The 17,462-nt window shown below is 43.8% G+C and overlaps 1 protein-coding gene across 7 annotated transcripts in view; it reads right to left on the bottom strand.

Annotated features, from left to right (window-relative positions):
- The window catches only part of LOC147651982 (uncharacterized), a 119,446-nt gene that overhangs the window by 97,279 nt on the left and 4,705 nt on the right, over positions 1 to 17,462 (bottom strand). For all 7 annotated transcript variants that reach the window (XR_015290088.1, XR_015290093.1, XR_015290090.1 and 4 more), the window contains exon 2: positions 16,653 to 16,754. The gene's annotated coding sequence lies outside the window, so the exon portion shown is untranslated. The remainder of the gene's footprint in view (positions 1 to 16,652; positions 16,755 to 17,462) is intronic.

Here is a 17,462-nt window from a genome sequence, read left to right as displayed (position 1 = left end):
GTAATTATCCCTTGCTAATTCTCATTTTGCTTCTAGGAGGGAGACATCCAGCTGTAGCTGTGCCACTTCCTCCCCAGCACACCACCACATTTCTTGTTGTAGCTCTAGGACTGATTTGGTGGCAGAGGAATGCCCAGCCCAGAGAGGACAAGTCCAGCTCTCCCTGCCAAGAGACACTGGCAGGACATTGTGCTGCCATGGTCAACCCCACACACACGAGGAAGAAAAACAACCCAACATCACAGTACCACCTGGAGCTCCCCTGAAGACAGGAAAGAGGTTCAAAATGATGCAAAGTTAAACTGCAAAGGTGTGTGTACAAGTGGTCAGCACACACAAGAGGATGACTGTCCCTTGCTGCAAGCCCCAAGTACAGATGTCCTTCACAGGAATGGGGTGTGAGGGAAGAGCCATCAGTCAAGCTCATCCCTCTGCAGACCCTTTAAACTGTGCCCCTGACCCCTCCTATGCACCTGAATTGCCCACCTGGATTTCCACAGCACCTCTTCCACACCTTTCCTGGCTTTCTCCCAGCCAGGCTCCCCAGCTCCTGCAGGGCTGGCTGACAGCAAGTGCCACAGGACCACCTGATGTTCTCCAAAGCAAAAATCCTTATAAAATGTAATGGCTCCCACAGGTGTGGAGTGAGGTAGGGAGGAAGCACACAAAAAACCCAAAAACTTTCCAGCATGAGCAACTGGAAAAAGATCCTCTGAGTCACCAGATCTTCTCAGCCTCCCATAGTCAGTTCTCCCAAACTACTCTAAAAGGAAAAAAAAACATTCCAAAGAAAAGCAAAACAACAGAAAAGGAGAGGACAAACCCCCACAACAAACAGTGAACAAATATTCTCACATTCAGCCTTTGATGGGTCAGTCAGGCACTAAATGATGGTAATTCCTTTTCTCAGCAACTAATTGAAGTTGCCATTTTCCTCCTAACCCATGGATTCTTGCAGCACGAGCACTACTATAAACATCTCACAGCACCCTGTTGTAGACTGATCATTTTGAGCTCTTATTTCCCATCATGTGCTTCAGGTGGGGCCCACTGATAATCCCCTGATGAGGCAAACACCAGAGACATCCAAGGAAGCAGATCCCCCCACGTTACTGGGGAAGTCAGGGCTCACTCTGGTTTGGTGAGAACCCCTGGTAAATACTGCTAAATGCTTCTCCTCCTCGTACCTCTGCTCCTGACCTCATGGGTGCTGTGGTCCCAGGAAATCTTCAGACAACACAGCTCACAGCCGGTGGCCCTGGCTGCAGCCCTGTCCCGGGATTTGCAGGAACACTCCAGATAAACACGTGCGCAAACACACCATCCTCAGGCCCTGGGGGCAGCACGGCCACAAACACTGCTGGGCTCCCTCTCAGGCGCTGGGGAAAAAGATGTTTTAAAGTCATTTCACCCAGTCTTGCCTGAAGGAAACAGTCTAGAAAATGGCAGAAATATTGATGTCAGTACCACCAGCCACAGAAAATGGGTGCATAGGTATATAGATATTTTCATCTTCAGCCTTTCCAAAAGAAATTAAGCAAATACTAAAAAAAAAAAAAGTTAAAATCGCAAACAATTAGCTGAGGGATGAGCTTTCAACTCCTCTGGTTTAATGGTATCACCTAAAAATACCCCACAACTATCACACCCTAATGACCATCATAAAGAAAACTTGCAATTATTTTATGGCCTCCCAGAACTAAGTTCCAATCAGACAGTTCAGAAATGCAAACTAAAAATAGATAGAGCTCCACCTTTTGTTCTGGAATGAGTGCAATCATTTCAACTACTGTTAATAATAAGTCATTGCCAGGTAGTTGTCCTCACAAGCTACCTGACACCTAATCCATCACCATCAACTTATATTCAACTACAAATGAGATGCAACAGCATTTAAAGCTGCATAGAGCTCTTCTAGCTGGGAAAAAAAAAAGGATGAATGAAAAGCAAATATGCATTTCCTTTGCTTATCTATCAAGTATGGCTCACAGCTCAAGATCTATGGATGCTAGCTTTGGAACAGGCTGCAGAGAGCTGCAGAAAATGCAGGCCCATGGCCTCTCAGTCCTGCCTGAGAAGCTAGCCTGGGAATTCAAAGGAGGATTTCAAAACAATCCTCAGAGACAGAAAACAACTGCCAGGGGCTGTTTGTCTGTCCTTTTGTTTACCTTGCAGGAGAGAGTCAGGGGGGCAGTGTGCCACTGACCAATGATGGTAATGTAGCACTTTGCTAACCAATAAGAGTTTCTTTTCTGTACTTTCCACGTATCTGTCTATAAGACAGGCCTGAAGCAATAAACTAGGGAATTCTCGTGTTGAGACTCCCTTGAGGGTCCGTGTCGTTCTTTATCGCCGTTCCCAATCGGAACGACACAAGATCCACGAAGTCTGCAGGGGAGAGATTTTTAAATTTCTACAGTCTTCTCAGAGTTTAAACTTCAAGTTAACAAGAAAAGATAGATCTGAGCTACCACCACTGCAATACACCAGTGTAATATGGCCCCAACAGCCAGGCCATTTTAAATGAACAATGTTCCTACTCACAGAAGCATACAGCTGATCTCCAGCCAAGTCATGCAGGAGAAAATCACATTCATGCTCCCAGGTACTGCTGCTTCTCAATAATCCATTACTGCATTGCAGCAGGTCCAAACCCCCTTCTCAATGGCATTTCTTTCCTCAGCTCTTCAGAGGAGTGGCAGAAGGGGCAGAAAGCAGCCCACCTCCCAGCCACTGAGGCTCCTTTAGTCACTATGAGGTCACTCACTGACTTTGGGACATGAGTGAGACCGTACAGCAGTTTGATCACTCTCTCAGCAGGAAAGCCACCTTGGCTCCCTTGAAAACTTAAACCATACCGACCTAAAGCTGAAAACAAGGCTGTGGAGACACTCTTCCCTGCAAATCCCAGGCATCTGCAGAGGGAAAGCTCCCACTTACCCACCTGCACAAGGATGGACCTGGGACAGAGCAGAAGTCACAGTTTTATATCTCAGACAGAGACAGAAGAAACCCTTTCCTTGCCTGCTACTGATGTCTGGCATAATGACAAGGCAATCAAGAGCCAGGAAACATTCCAGAGTCTGGATCATCTCTGATAACCAGAGAATAACTTCAACAGCACCTTAGGATCACAAGTTGTGAGCTCTTTCAGCACCTAGGCAGTTTGCTGGAACTTCATAATCCTGAGCCTTTACCTCCAATTCAAAAACTTCCTTTAAACACAGCAAATATACTGAAGTGCTGTTAGTACTTGGCAGGTAAACATGTAGAAACTTTAGAAAAGAGGCAACCCACAATCTGCAGGAAACAGGAACCACTTCTGATGTCTTTTCTATTTTATACTTAACACATTATCATAGGCCCACAGTGTATGTGTATGATTTTGGCTTTAACTTTGTTTCTTCTTACAGCTGCACCTGGGAAAACAATCTCTCCTGGACACTGTTTTCCTGTCAGTGGACAATGAGAGAGGTATTTTTGGGAGGACAATTTTTCTCTTCCATCATCTTGAATTCCAGGTTAGTGTAGTTTTTTTATACCTAAGCTCTTGTTTCCAGTTCTTACACCTACCTGCATTTGCACTGTACCTAGTTAACCCCAAAGCCCAGACATCACATACCTGCAGTCTCAGCAAGTTTTGTGGGCTCTGACAAATGTGGAGCTGAATTTCTCACTCATCTTTCAACAGGACCATAACACTCAGCACCTCTAAAAGAACTTTTACCCTTGAATACATCTGTGCCAAGCACACATCAACTGAACAGCACTCCACAAAGCACTGTTACATCTTACAATTTCCAGGAAGTACATACAAATTTTATACCACATTTGGAAAACAGTTCAGTAGCAAAGACAAAACACAATAATGTGCTAGATGACAGGATTAATTTGGAGTTTATAGCATATTACCAACTGCACCCAAATTAAAATCTCAGTGAAAACAAAGAAATACAATTTTGGACTTATAAGCAAGTGCAGTATCAAAACAATGTCCTTACCAAGTCCTGAAACCTCGAAAATTAATTTTGGGAAATGTATTCATTTTTTCTTCCTCTAAATGTTGCTTTCTTTCCTCATTTTCCTCTTTATGACAAGCCTAAGAGATGCTTATACTCTGACATCCTCAGATTCATCAGATTTCCCCAGGAGCAGTAGTACTGGCACTAAATACCACAATGCTAGTAAATTCACAAGAATCAGAAAACCAGCAGGCACTGGAGATCCCATAAATAACATTTTCCCAGCACTCTGAGCCCCCTTCCACACAGAGAATGCACCAAGGCTACTGCAGAAGCTTTCACACTTCTCTAATAATCACAGAAACCTGTTTTTCAGGAGAGTGCTGGGAGAATAATGCTCCCTGGAGGTGTTTCCAGGTCTCATGAATTCACTGCGGTGCTGCAGTCCTGTACTTGCTTTAAATTCAGGTTTCTTAGGCCACGTGCATAAAAGACTCAGCCTCATTTAAAACTAAATACATCTCTGGAACCTCTGATCCATAAGGAGCTTGGAAACACTGGCAAAACGCCCTTGCCAGTTCAGAAAGTATATTGGAAAAAATATATATTTTTTGTAGGTTTTTTTTTTTTTGTATAGTCTGTATAGTTTTTTCTTGTTTGTCTGTGTTTCTTTCCCAAGAACTGCTGTATGTTTGCAAAGGTTTAAGGCAAAAGTACTGTATGGAACAGAATGTCATTCTGAAACACCAGACCAGTATAAAGAACATGAGGAAATGCTAAGACCCTGCATTTGGCTCAGTGTGCTAGCAGAGAACTGTGCTCCCAGCCAATCCCCATATCCTTCCTTTAAAGCAAATCAGCCCAGGGAATTCAAATCCCAGTTAAAATCTGTTCCTACAGCACGCTTTTGTTTCCAAGATGCCCTAGCTAAGCTCCTCCTAGGCACCACTCCCTATTTACATAAGCTCTTGGCTGCTACCTGTTGTTACCAATGGATATGTCCCGACTCCTAAGGGACTCACACACACATACCTGCAGCAAAAGGACTGTCTCAGATCAAGTCACACTCATTTAACTTGACAGCTACATCTTCTGCCTAAGGTAAAAACTCCTCAGGGCTGGTATTTCAGGGAAGAACAGTTCCATGGCATGTCTTTATTCTGGGGAAAGACATTTTTGGTTGGCTTTCTGCTGCCCCATTTTCCAAATGCTAATCCCCTCTGCTTAAAGCTGTTGTTTCTGTTATCTTGTTGTTCAGTGCACCAAGCCAAATCCTGCAGCTCAGGATTGCTGGGATGAGCCCAGCTGCTGGTGGGCAGCCCTAGAGATGACAAACCCCTCAGGGGCACACAGCCCAGGTTCACATGTGCTCATACCACCCGTACAAACCACGTGTTCCACTCTGCTGCTTTCTTCTCAAACTGTTGTGAGTTCAAACACCCGTAAGATGCTTTCAGCCATCAAATAATAAAGGCTGTGAGCTCCTTTCCAGCAGCCACAGTAAGAGCTTGTGCCTGCTCCTTGAAGTCAAATTTCTGTCTTCAGCAGGGATTCCCCAACTTGCTCTGCTCCATCCTTTCCAAATAGCTGCAAATTGAGGTTATTGTAAGACACTTGAAGATTTCAAGTAACAAAGCTGAGTTCTGCTGCTCTTTGACACTGGCTCTAAGAGCCACAGAGGAACACATAAGACAGCTTGCAACAGGTCTGCCCAAGCTCACTCCCAAACCAGGAAGCACCAGAGAAACTTTTACTGTGAACTTCCTCAGGACACAGAAATGCATGTGATTTTTCCTCATCATTTTAAGTTCAAAAGCCAACAGTTGCCTAATTTCTTGCTTTTTGAAACAGAAGGGATGACTGGAGAACTGTGTGTGCCCTTACCTGTGCTGTAAATAAAGTTATGCCAACAATCAAATACAGCAGCAAAGTTTAAGAGCACTCAGTCCTAAGGTGTGCAGACAGCACAGATCTGATCATCTGTTAGAGATTCCCTTATACTCCCATCTAGGCCATAAAATGGCCTTAAAACAGCCTAAAAAGCTTTTTTTTTTCCTGCCCAACCTAATCTGGATGGACAGAGTTTATGGCTGGTGCAGATATCTCATGAGTTACTCAAAACCTTCTGGTGACAGCAGTGCTGAGCACACACATCATGCACAACTTCGTGGGGAGCGCCATGCAGAGTCCAGGCTTCTTAGACCAAAGCACCAGACAATCACAGAGTCTGACAATTTTGGATGGCTGACCAGGCACCTTGCTTTAGCTGGGAACAGCCAGCAAAATCAAAAATGTTTCTTGAAACAGCCTACTTCTAGCATTTCCTAGCTTTCTTACTGTGACTGTGCAGTACCAGTATGTGTTTAAATGTATTCAAATGCATCATATATAACCTGCAGCTATCAGATCACTTTACTTTTATCCTCTGTAAGCCATAGTAAGATCAACAAGGATTGAGGTGGTTTTGAAAAAGATGCATTGTTACATGCTACCAGAAACCTCATAAACAGCACAAACCCCAAAATACAACATTTACTCCTAATACTCCCTGCAAATTCTTGTCTGCTTGCCTGTTGTCTGCATGATGGTAACAGCCAAGCAGTAAAGAGGAGAAGAGAGATGTCACTGAGATGAGAGAAAGGGTTTGCCACGTCATACTTTATTCCTTCAGAATACCATTTCTTGATTTTTCACTAAACAGTTCTTGTCACTGTCATACTGACATTTTTAACCTTTCTCCCCTAAGGGCTTTTTCAAGCAACCATGGATGTATCAGTGTCTGGGCCCAGAGTTACAGCCATCAACAACAGGGCTACACCCACTGACCAGCTGAAAGGATTTAGGTTTGAACAGTGAAACCTTGCAGGCTCTTGCATCTAAGCACTTGTAGTTCCCTAACTCATTCTCCATGCCACAGACATCAGCCACCTGGGAAGCAGTGCCTCATCTCCTCTGCTTTCTCAGCTGTTTGAACTAAGTGGATTATGAGGATGTAGCAGTGGTTCCTTTCTGGCCCTGACAGAGAAGCATCACAGCCCCTGGTCTGACGATCAGCTCTGCTCTCTAGAAGCCCTTTTGCAGCAGGGACCCAGCAGCACAGACACAGACTGCTGACTGAGAAATGGGGCTGTTTTTTTCCCTGTGAATTCATACTGGTCTTTATTTTGCTGCCTGAAACCTGGCAAACCCCATCTCCTGTGTCACAGCTGCCATCTGCAGGTACCCAAGCTCCTTGCTGGGGAACAGCCTCTCCTAGGGAATGGAAAAGGGGATGTGTCTGGCAGAAAGGCTTTTCCTCCCCTTCCACCTCGCTCACTATTTTTTTAACTCCCATCTGTTAATCCCTCCCCCTCCTGCCCCCTCTGCTTTCTCCATATGCTTGTTCTTCTAACATCTGTATTCTTCCTCACCTTCACATATGTCCATTTGTTGACGTGATGGAGTTGCAGTCTAAGCTTTCAGCTACCACCAAGCATCAGAAAGAAATGTAATCCCTAATCCTTCCTTAGATCTCATCCTCCTTCAACAGCAACAAGGAAAGCAACCACCAGTGCTGCCTTTTATACTTGACTGTGATACCACTACTTCACACAAAACCACCAGAAAGATCAAAATCCCCAAATTAACATTCCCTCCTATCCTCAGAGCCTCCTTCAAGCAGCTGCTCCCTAGGGCCAGCACCCCAGTCAGAAGCAGCAGTTCAGCACAGATTTCACTGGCAGCCTCAAAAGCCACTGAAACTGTCCCACACCTTGGGCCAAACAGAATGGGACCCCCAGAAATCCAGCTTTCATATCCTGTCTATCCCCTGAATCACCCTGGTTAAACATCAATCCCCCTCTCCCTGTATCAGCATGTTAAAGCTTCACCACTCTGTCCCCTCCTTCTCAAGCAGAGCACTGTTTAAGTTATCTACCTACCTTTGGAAGTGAGGCACTATTTACCAAGGCACACACAACACCCTACCTTTTATCATCTTGTCAGCAAGCTGAGAGTGAAAACAGCAGAATACGATTGTGTTAGAGGGAAGAGCTCATTGTCACAACCCAAAATGTTTTTCAAGTACCTTCCCTCTCTACCACAAAACCCTCCTAATGAAACATGCAGACCCCAAAGGAGAAGCAGGTGCCTTAGTATATATTATAAAAGCAAACAAGCAAATCCTGGCTCTACTTCATTTCTAACTATCCCCCTTCACAACCAGACACCTTGGCTGTGTTTCCATTACACAACCAGCCTCCCCCTCCCCAGCAAGTGTTTAAGCATGAGACATTTCTACAAACCTGCACTGACAACTATTCTCATTTTCTACCAAGCACCTCCTGACAGCTCTTCTCATAATAAATACCTCAGATGGGAATCTCAGAAACATAGTGGATGGTAATTAAACTCAGTTATCTCAGTTTGTGTATAGGAATGCCTTGGCTCATCTGCTGGCTTTCAACTGCATCAAGAGCAGAGACTTCTGGACTAAGAGTTGGCAAAGAACAAGAATGAACACTTTGAAGTGCCTGGTTTTGTACCTGAAATACCACGTAACTTGTGTTTCCATTTCCTCTGCCTACTGCCTAAAAGCCCATTGCTCTAGAGCAACAGAGCTGTCAGTTATTTGTATCAATACATACTGTGTAGGCTGGAATTGTCTAAGCTACCAAAAAAATATTGTAACTCCAAAAAACAAAGTTGTGATCTTTGATTACAATGAATATTCAATAGAAGCAATGTAAAACCATGCTCAGCAGTAGCTCTGCTGCTCGTACCTTACTCTTTGCATAATTCAAGACTTTCTTTTGATAGCGAAACAAGGCACTGTGTGGGCACTGAGACAAACCTGATACAGCTTGTGAGAGCTAGAAAATCATTACCTAATCTAACACAGCAGCAGGCAATATTCCTCTTCCTCCTTCATTATCTTAACAATGCAAGGCAAGAGTCTTGCTGAACACAACCACCAAGCAAACAGGATATCAGAAAAGCACCCTCTCTACCATATCCCCCAGAGGATCTCACAGCTGAGCAATTCTGCTCACCCACGTGAGGATCCAGCAGGCTCTGAAAATGAAACAGTGGAAACAACCATCGCAGAAAAGGTCCCACAAATCAGCACAGGAAAGGGAGAGCCACACAGCTTCAACACCACCCTTTTAGGAAGAACACAGCAGCCACATTAACTATGTGCCTTGCCACTGCATTGTGCTAAAGCACCAAAGCTTGGGGGGAACCCCCTGATGGAAAAAAAGTAGAAATTAAATGGAAAAATATATATAAATGTGCTTCCTTAAAACTTCATTGTAATGCAATTCCTGGGGCTTAGCAGCATTTTGGTGAGACACAGGGATGTCAATACAAAGGGATAAAATGAGCAGAAGTAGGAGTGGTGCCATGAAGGTTTGAATTAAAACAGAAAAGGTGCCATATTAAAGAGTTAAGAAAAACTGTTTTAAAGCATGCCAAGTTTGGCAACTGGGTGCAGTTTTCTTGCATCATCATAACACTTGTGCATCCAAATCTGCATCCTCCAGAAAGCCTAGTTCCTCCATGGACTCCAAGGGAGTGCCCTGCAAGGAAGGGAGCTGACTTCCATCCTCCTGGTAAAGCACTCACCAAGAGGAAATTTCGTAGCTGGATTCCCACATAAGCTCATCGAGTCCAGCACAATAAAAAGAGCTCCTCATGACAAACAGCTGACCAAGCACAGGCTTGTCAGAGTGCAGTAGCTCTCATTTCACAGCCCTCACCAGGCAAGTGACTGCAGCCACAGCTGCCAGGAGAGCACTAGAGACAAGTGTCTTCATACATCCACATCAGGTGAGCCATGCACAGCCTGAACTAACACAGACAGCTTTAAAAAACACGGTACAAAGCCATACTATAGCCAGACCCCTATACTGGGTTTTCAAGGGGGCAGCTCAGCTCTCCAGCAATGCCAGGAGCTGCAGCCAGACCCTGACCTCCCGCAGCCACATGCACCGTGCCCCCTTGCAGTACTGCAACACTGAGGCACAGCAGCTCAATCGTGGCCTGTCCTCAGCATTGCTGTTCTGACAGGTCTATGCCAGTTTAATATTAAAGCTTAGAAGACTATTTGCATAATTAAACATTGATCTGCTGTCCCTCTCTGCATGTGCCTCTAAATTTGTGTGAGAGACATTAATCCAGTGTCTGCCTCAGGACAGAGGTCCTGCAGACCTTGGCTAACATGTGGCTCCAGTTACCCATGGAAAACTCTGTCCATGTTTAAAAAAGCATGCAGAACTTCTAAAAGGTAAAGCCAAAATAACAGGCCAGGGGCATTTTCCTTTTTATCAGGGGACACAGAAGAGAAACAAAGGGACAAGGAGATAAGCTTCTGGGCTGGCACAGGAAAGGGGTATAATTGCTAGGCTTTGCTACTGCAATGTCCATAATCTTCAGCTGTGGGCACTTGGACAAAGCAGCACACCTGGGATATGCAACAAAAAAGAAATGCCAAGCAAGAGCCATTTTTCAAAACTTACTGCAAGCTACTACCAGTGGGCATCACTGAACCCACTTTTTTGTCAAACAGTAAGTCCAAAAGTGAAATGCTCAAGCAATCCAAATTAACTTTTTATTATTAATTATTTTTGAGAAACAAGAGGGTCCTGCTTGATGAAAAAAAGAAACCCTGAGACTTATATTGGGCTATTGCCAGTCAGCATGCTGTCCCACAGCACACTGCCCCTCCTTGACTAAGCCTCAATGGGAATGGCAGGCTGAGACCCCTGGAAAAGCAAAACAGACAGTTGTCTCGGAATATATCTGACAGCACCATCAAAATGCAACTGGTCACAGAGGAGAGTCTGTAGTACACTGAGGTGAGCATACACAGTTTTGTACATGCAGGGCTGGGGCAGAAGATTTTATCCAAAGGAGTAAGAGAGTACGCCTTTGGGACAGAAATTACACCAGTGACAAAGCAGTTCCAGTGTTCCTAGTAAAAGGGAAGAAGAAATTACAGCCCACAAAAGGTGGTGTGGGGAAAAGAGTCTGAAAGTAATTAAGATTAAAACCTGCATGATAGTTCTGTTGCCCAGCCAAAATGTTTGCTTTTGTGTCCATGCTGTTAAAGCATTCCAAAGGGAACATACATGCACAGGATCCATGCTGAAAAGACACCTGATGGAGGAATACTACTAAGATCCCTCTGTAATACATATGGATGCTCAGGGGAGATAAAACCAAGCCCATCTCCATAACCAAACTACCTGACAGGGACAGATGCAGGGGATCACTTGTGGCAATATTGACACCTGGGCAAATTTTTCTATTCTGGAACAGAGTCATCCCACATCTGCCAATGTTTGCCAATAGCCATCCTCAGAGGAGCATTGTCACCCCACTGTGGCAAACCCCTGGGCTCAGCTCAAATTAAAAGTAGCAGCAGTTTCTCCAGCTACCCAAATTGCCCAGGTTTCACACTCGTCCACGGGCACAAGCTCCCCCAAAAAGTGGAACTGAAGGGGCCCCCAGCTGCAGTCCTCTGTGATGGGAAGAGAATTTTTGCTCACACCAGGAAGGGGATGGGGCAGCCACCAGGCAGGGCAGGAATGCAGGGTTTCCATGGAACTTCAACAGGTAATGCTTGCAATACCACTGAGGAGAAATTCCTTCAGTGTATGAGGTGTAACTTGGAAATAAACACTTTCTCCATAGAAATTGTATAAAACCATCCCACAAAATGCATGAACATATCCAAGTGCTAAAATTAATTTCTTCCATGGAAGACAACCAGTTGATAAATAGCCAATATGAGTATTTTGGGTTCCAATTTCTATCTTGTGCTACCCGTAAGTCATTTTCATATTTAAACAACAAACTTAAATATAAGTTAATCAGGGTTTAACAGTTAAGTCACAGTTGAAAAATACCAGGGGAATCCTAATTTTGCTGCAAGCACTGATTATTCTCTATTTTCAAAACTGCAATTGGAGGATTGTTTTTCTCCCCCTTAGTTACCACAGAAGAAAATTGCATTGGTTTTTTTCTTTCCAAGTCATTTCAGCTGAATTTTTTTACTAGGACATATCAGAATACCTTTTGTCTCCATTAAGTCTTTTACTTTCCTTATATGAATAAATTCTGAGATCATGAGTCGAGGGTCTGTTCAGCATAACATTTGTAAATGCTGTTTTGTCTTTTGTTTTGGGTCCTTTTTTAAAGGTCAGCAAGCATCACACCTAATCTGACTTGTAATTACTCCAGTAAACATGGCTAAATAGATAAATGCCAGCACATTTAAGAATATAACATTAAATGTACTGCTTTCTGTTCCTAATGTACCAGATAACAAAAAAAACCCCAAAAAAAGCAGACTGCAAAACTTTTCCAGCGATGATTTGTAAGACAAGATGAAATGGAGTTTGCATGTCTTTCAATAGGCTGAGGCCTTTTTTTCCTCAACAAAATACTCTGATTATTTCTTGTTCTTCCTCAGGAAATGCAGGACAGAACAAAATAGCTGTTCTGCATGAATAAGGAAATAATCTAAGGTGCAAGAGGTCAGTCCATAATGTAAAATACCTCCTGTGTCAGCTTCAGGGACCCACCTGAATTTCAGCAGCCATCTATTATACTGACAGATTACCTGGTGACAGTGAAATACAAAGGATGTGTACTTCAGAAGCTTTAATGGGTGAAGAAAGCCAGGGAAGTAACCAGCACCACACCCAGACAGTGTCACAAGGACCAGAGAGCACCACCTTGCCCAAGGACAGGGTCACACACCCCCCCCAGGGGGTACAGCATTAAATCAGTGAATTTACTTTCACCAGTGACAACAAAGAAACCAAGGAGGAACAGATGGTTGTGTGCAGGAAGCATGGGGAGGCCACACAGAGTCTTCCCTGGTACCACAGTGGGGCTGGGCAAGAAGTGAGAACCACCACCAAAATGAAGGGGAAGCCATAGGGAGCTCGTTTGAAGCCTGCTGGCTCCTGCTCATGGGAAGAGTCCTGAGCAAGGCTCCCAGCCAGCTCCCTCCTCACCTGCTCAGACACAGCCCCCTTCAGCTGCATCAGCTGCCCAGCATCTCAGCCAGTCCACCATCATAACTCATGGGCTGGCTTCTTCACATTCTGCACGTGCAGACTCTCGGTTTCAGACATCCCACCCAAAACCTCCATTAGGTCCTGCTGTACCTGGGGTGTCTCTCTCTGAGATCCTACAGGACTGGACCACCAAAGCCCAGGCTAACAGTGGCTGCATAGCTGCATGTCTCATCCAAGCTTCTGCGTGCTGTTTCCTCAGCAGGAAGGCAATGGAACATAATTTCTATTCTTCAAAATAAATCTGGCAAAAAGCAGGCAAACCTAATTTCCTGTGTTAGGTTTTTTTGGTATCTTTGTCTGTAATCAAAATATAATTTCTCAGCAGCATTTGCATTTCTCCTGTGAGAACGAAGCATAAAAGCAATCCAAAGCCCTAACTAAAGGAACCACAGGTTTCTGAGTAAAAACAAATAGCTCTTATCCCGCTAAACCCCACAGGTACTGCAAATCACTTGATACAATATTTAATACAAATACCAGACTCCAGTCTCTGACTGAATCAGGATAAAGAATCTACTCTAAAAAATAACCACCATATATATCGTCCCACACATCAATATTAAGTGAAATGAAACAACAAAAGAAAATCATAATTTCCCAACCACAACTCTTGTCAGAGTACAGCCTAAGAAAATTGTCTGACAGTTTTTGACTAATACTCACATTAATTTCATTGAGCCTACTTAAGACTGCTGTGAGACTGTTAATACACCACACCAGAGCCACATGCCGGGATAGAAATAACTAAATCAGATCAAGACTGATACTTTGTAAGAAATTAAAATCTCCTGTCAGTCTAGGGAAAGAACACAGCACTTCTCCCCATGAATGTATCACATACACAAAGCAGGCACAGCAGGACCAGAGGAGTATTAATTTCAACTTTAAACACCCACTTTCTGCCCTGCCATTTGTGTAGGCATGGTACCACCACTCTCTTTGTTCGGCAGAGCTGCAGTGACCCTGCACAGCCTGATGAGCTGTGAGGGGTGGCCAAACAACAGCAAAGGCCACCAGAGCTTGGTGCCAGACCTCAACCTCTGCCAACAGACCCACATTTGCTACAGATCCACCTTAAATTCAGTTTGTAACTTCCCATAGCATATCTGCTTAGTCTCTCTTCTTCTGTTCATCCACTACATCCAACTTGCATTTTGTGGTAAATTTGCACATGCCAAATGCGATATTTACAGATTATTTAAGTTTTTAACATATCCCTAAGAGCTGAACAAATTAATACTTTGATTAACTTAGCCATTTACTTGTATGCAATTATTTTCTAAAATTAATGCATTATTTAAATTTATTCAATAAAATAGCTTCTGGGGTGTTTCTTCTCTGTGTTTATTATAAGCTCAGAAGATCAAACATTCGTCATTTGAACTGTGTGGCTTTGATTATAATTGTCAAGGTAAATTACAGGGCACTCTGCTTCTCCCTCGATTTGACAAGTATGGGCACATTCCCCCACACAAGTCAAGTTTGGCACTCAGGGCAGGCAACACAACCTTGGCATTTGCTCTCACTAGACATTCAGCCAAATAAATTCAGACAAATGTTTGTGGAAAGGGAATAGGAAGGGCTCATGTCTGCAGCTTGACTTAATTATGTTTAAACTGTGACTGAATATGTGCACACAACACCTTTTTCCCTTCTGAGCCCCCTCCCTGGAACCCTCCCCAACAGCAGCATACTGACAGTAAAGCACTATACGCACACTCCAAGAGTTCCCATTACACAGGAACAGTTATTAAAATGCATCTTGTTCTTTGCTTAATTTATAAGGTGCTCTCTTCTCTACATGCCCTAAATAATCACTTTTTAATAGGTAATACAGTAGTACATCGTAGTGCACGCTGCTATTTCCCAGTGGGGGTTGGGATGTGCTCTCCAGCAGCACTGGCACCTGTACAGGCATTCCCTGACACTCCTGCTCCTACCAGCGGCAGGATAGATGCAGATAAACAGCTTGTAATCAACACTCAGCTCCAAGGATGAAGCACAAGGGGGAAAAACAACATCAGAGTACTTTGTGCCAAGGAAAGCTCTCAAAACATGGATGAGCCTTCACAGTCCAAACTACCTTGTCGTCTTTCTAGTGTACATCTGAAAAACTACCAACAAAAGCAATTAGCTCTAGGAAAGTATTTCATTCCCAGCAATACATCTAAGTACATTGCTATTGCTTTTTAATTGGAAAACATGCTACCAAGAACACTTACTGCAAATTTTGAATTGACCCTGCCTCATCAGCATCAATCTCTCTGGGAATTTCACTCATTATGGTACAACTTCATCACTAACAGCAATTAATAATTTTTAAACACTGATTTGTCTGTACTAAGCCTCACCTCAGGACTTAGAAACAGTAACTTCAGATGTCTGGGAAAGTTTTTACAGATTAATCATAAGACAGAGTAACCTAACTTAAACTATACCAATGCACATAACATACCCTGCCAGCTGATCCCAGCATACACAGAGCACACTGGCACGTGTCTGTCTAAACAATGAGCTGCCTGAACCACACGAGCCCACCTTCATTTCAGTACTCTGTCTCTCAAGGTCCCCATGGTGTGCAATAAACCTAAATACAGTCTTAATTCGGACTGAATCAGACAAATAAATGCACATCCTAAAGGAAAAACCACTTGATGACAGGTAACTAACTCCTAAGTCAAAAATACATATGGCACAGGAATAACAGTCTGATCATTATTTCTTTGCTAATTGCTGAAATTAAGTCTTCTCAGTGACCAGAAACCAAACTGAGACTGCTAAAATGCCCTGTATTTAAGTTCACTCAGGAATGTTCAAAGTCTTTCTGTGTACAACATAGGAGTTCAAAGGGCTACAGTTAACTCAGAGCAATCGACCCACTGCTTAAATTAAAAAAGAGACACACTTTTGATTGTGGCAAAAGTAAATAATACACCACATTACTTACTCAGTTGGAACACAGTAAATACAGCATAGCTCAATCAGCACTTACAGAGCACTGCAAATGCTGTGAAATAAACACTAGAAGCCACTCCACTCCAGGGAAAAGCAATGCAGAACATTCCAAAGGGAGCAGAAATTGTCATTACACTTACTGAAAACACCGCACCCAAAAGGAACAAGTCCCCAAAAACACAGTGTTGCCTTTAAGAGAAGGCCCTTGCAGACATTCCAATTTTTGTCATAAACCAAGTTACTGTGGAGAACAGCAGTTTTAAACATTTTTTTCCTGCAAAACTTAGCCCCTACTGCCACCTGCAGTTTCCACAAAATGTGCTCCCTGATTCAGTGTTCCCATTTTCAAGCAGAAGCTGCTGCACACCTCCGGGTACCAAACATCACAAGCCAGACAACAGTAAGGATGGTTTTTTCCACAATTAATGTTTAACTGCTTTGTGTTTGTTTAAGAGCAGGTCACATCCTGTTCTCATTCACACACTCAAGACCTATTAAAATACCACCAAACTCAGGGGAGACACAGCCAAGAGAGACCAGCCAGGTTAAAGCTCTGGATTTGTAGCAGCTGCTGTCCCTTGTGCAAGTGAACTGTGAATATTGAAATACACAAACCCTGATGGCTAACAGCATCTGTGTGCTTTTCACCTTCTTTCTCTGACCTTACCAATCTGGCATGAATTTTGGCAGGACTGTCACCTCTTCTGCTGCATGCTGCTGCTTGTGGTTCTCTTCTTCCAGAGGCAGCAAAAAGCTGGCCCAAAACCACCTGTTGCAAATATATAAATTTTAAAAATTGAGAAGAAATACTTTCTAGGAAGTACACATTAATAAATATGTAAGTGATCCACTCATTGCTTCAGGGGAGGCAGTTCAATATCTAAGTACGTGGGGGGGCTGCTGTGTGGTACAATTCCCACTGTTTCTCCTGACACACCTGGAGAGCAGTCCTCAGGGCAGCTCCTTGTGACCAGTGTGCTGGAGAGCACAAGAGATCCCACAAGAGATCTGGTGTTCCACACCAGAACTACTACTTCTAACCCCCCCACAAATATGCTTTAAAGAGCATTTAAGTATTTCTCTGGGGTGGGTTGACCACGGCTAGCTGCCAAATGCCTGCCTACTCACTCTCTAACTCACCCTCCTCAGCAAAGCAGGGGAGAAAACACGGTGAAGATACTGATGGGTGAAGATAAAAACACTGACACAGATAGGGAGTTCCCCTACCAATTGCCATCTCAGGCACAACAGATACAACTTGGGGAAAACTCATGTTATTTCTTACCAGTGAAATGAGATTCGGGTGGCTAGAAACGAAAGTCAATTACTCTCTTACCCTTTTTCCCCCAGCTCGTGTCTCTCCTTCACTCCCAGCTCCTGCGCCTCTCCTGGCAGCGCTCTGTCCCACTCACCTCCCGTGGCTGAGGGGCCGGGTAAGGCGCCTCACGCCTCCTAAAGGCAGAACAAGGACTAAAGC

The sequence above is a fragment of the Cyanistes caeruleus genome, chromosome 8 (assembly GCF_971803275.1).
Source record: "Cyanistes caeruleus chromosome 8, bCyaCae1.hap1.1, whole genome shotgun sequence".
NCBI lineage: Eukaryota > Metazoa > Chordata > Aves > Passeriformes > Paridae > Cyanistes > Cyanistes caeruleus.
Note: the sequence above shows the minus strand (reverse complement) of the source record. Positions and strands in the feature narration are given on the sequence as shown.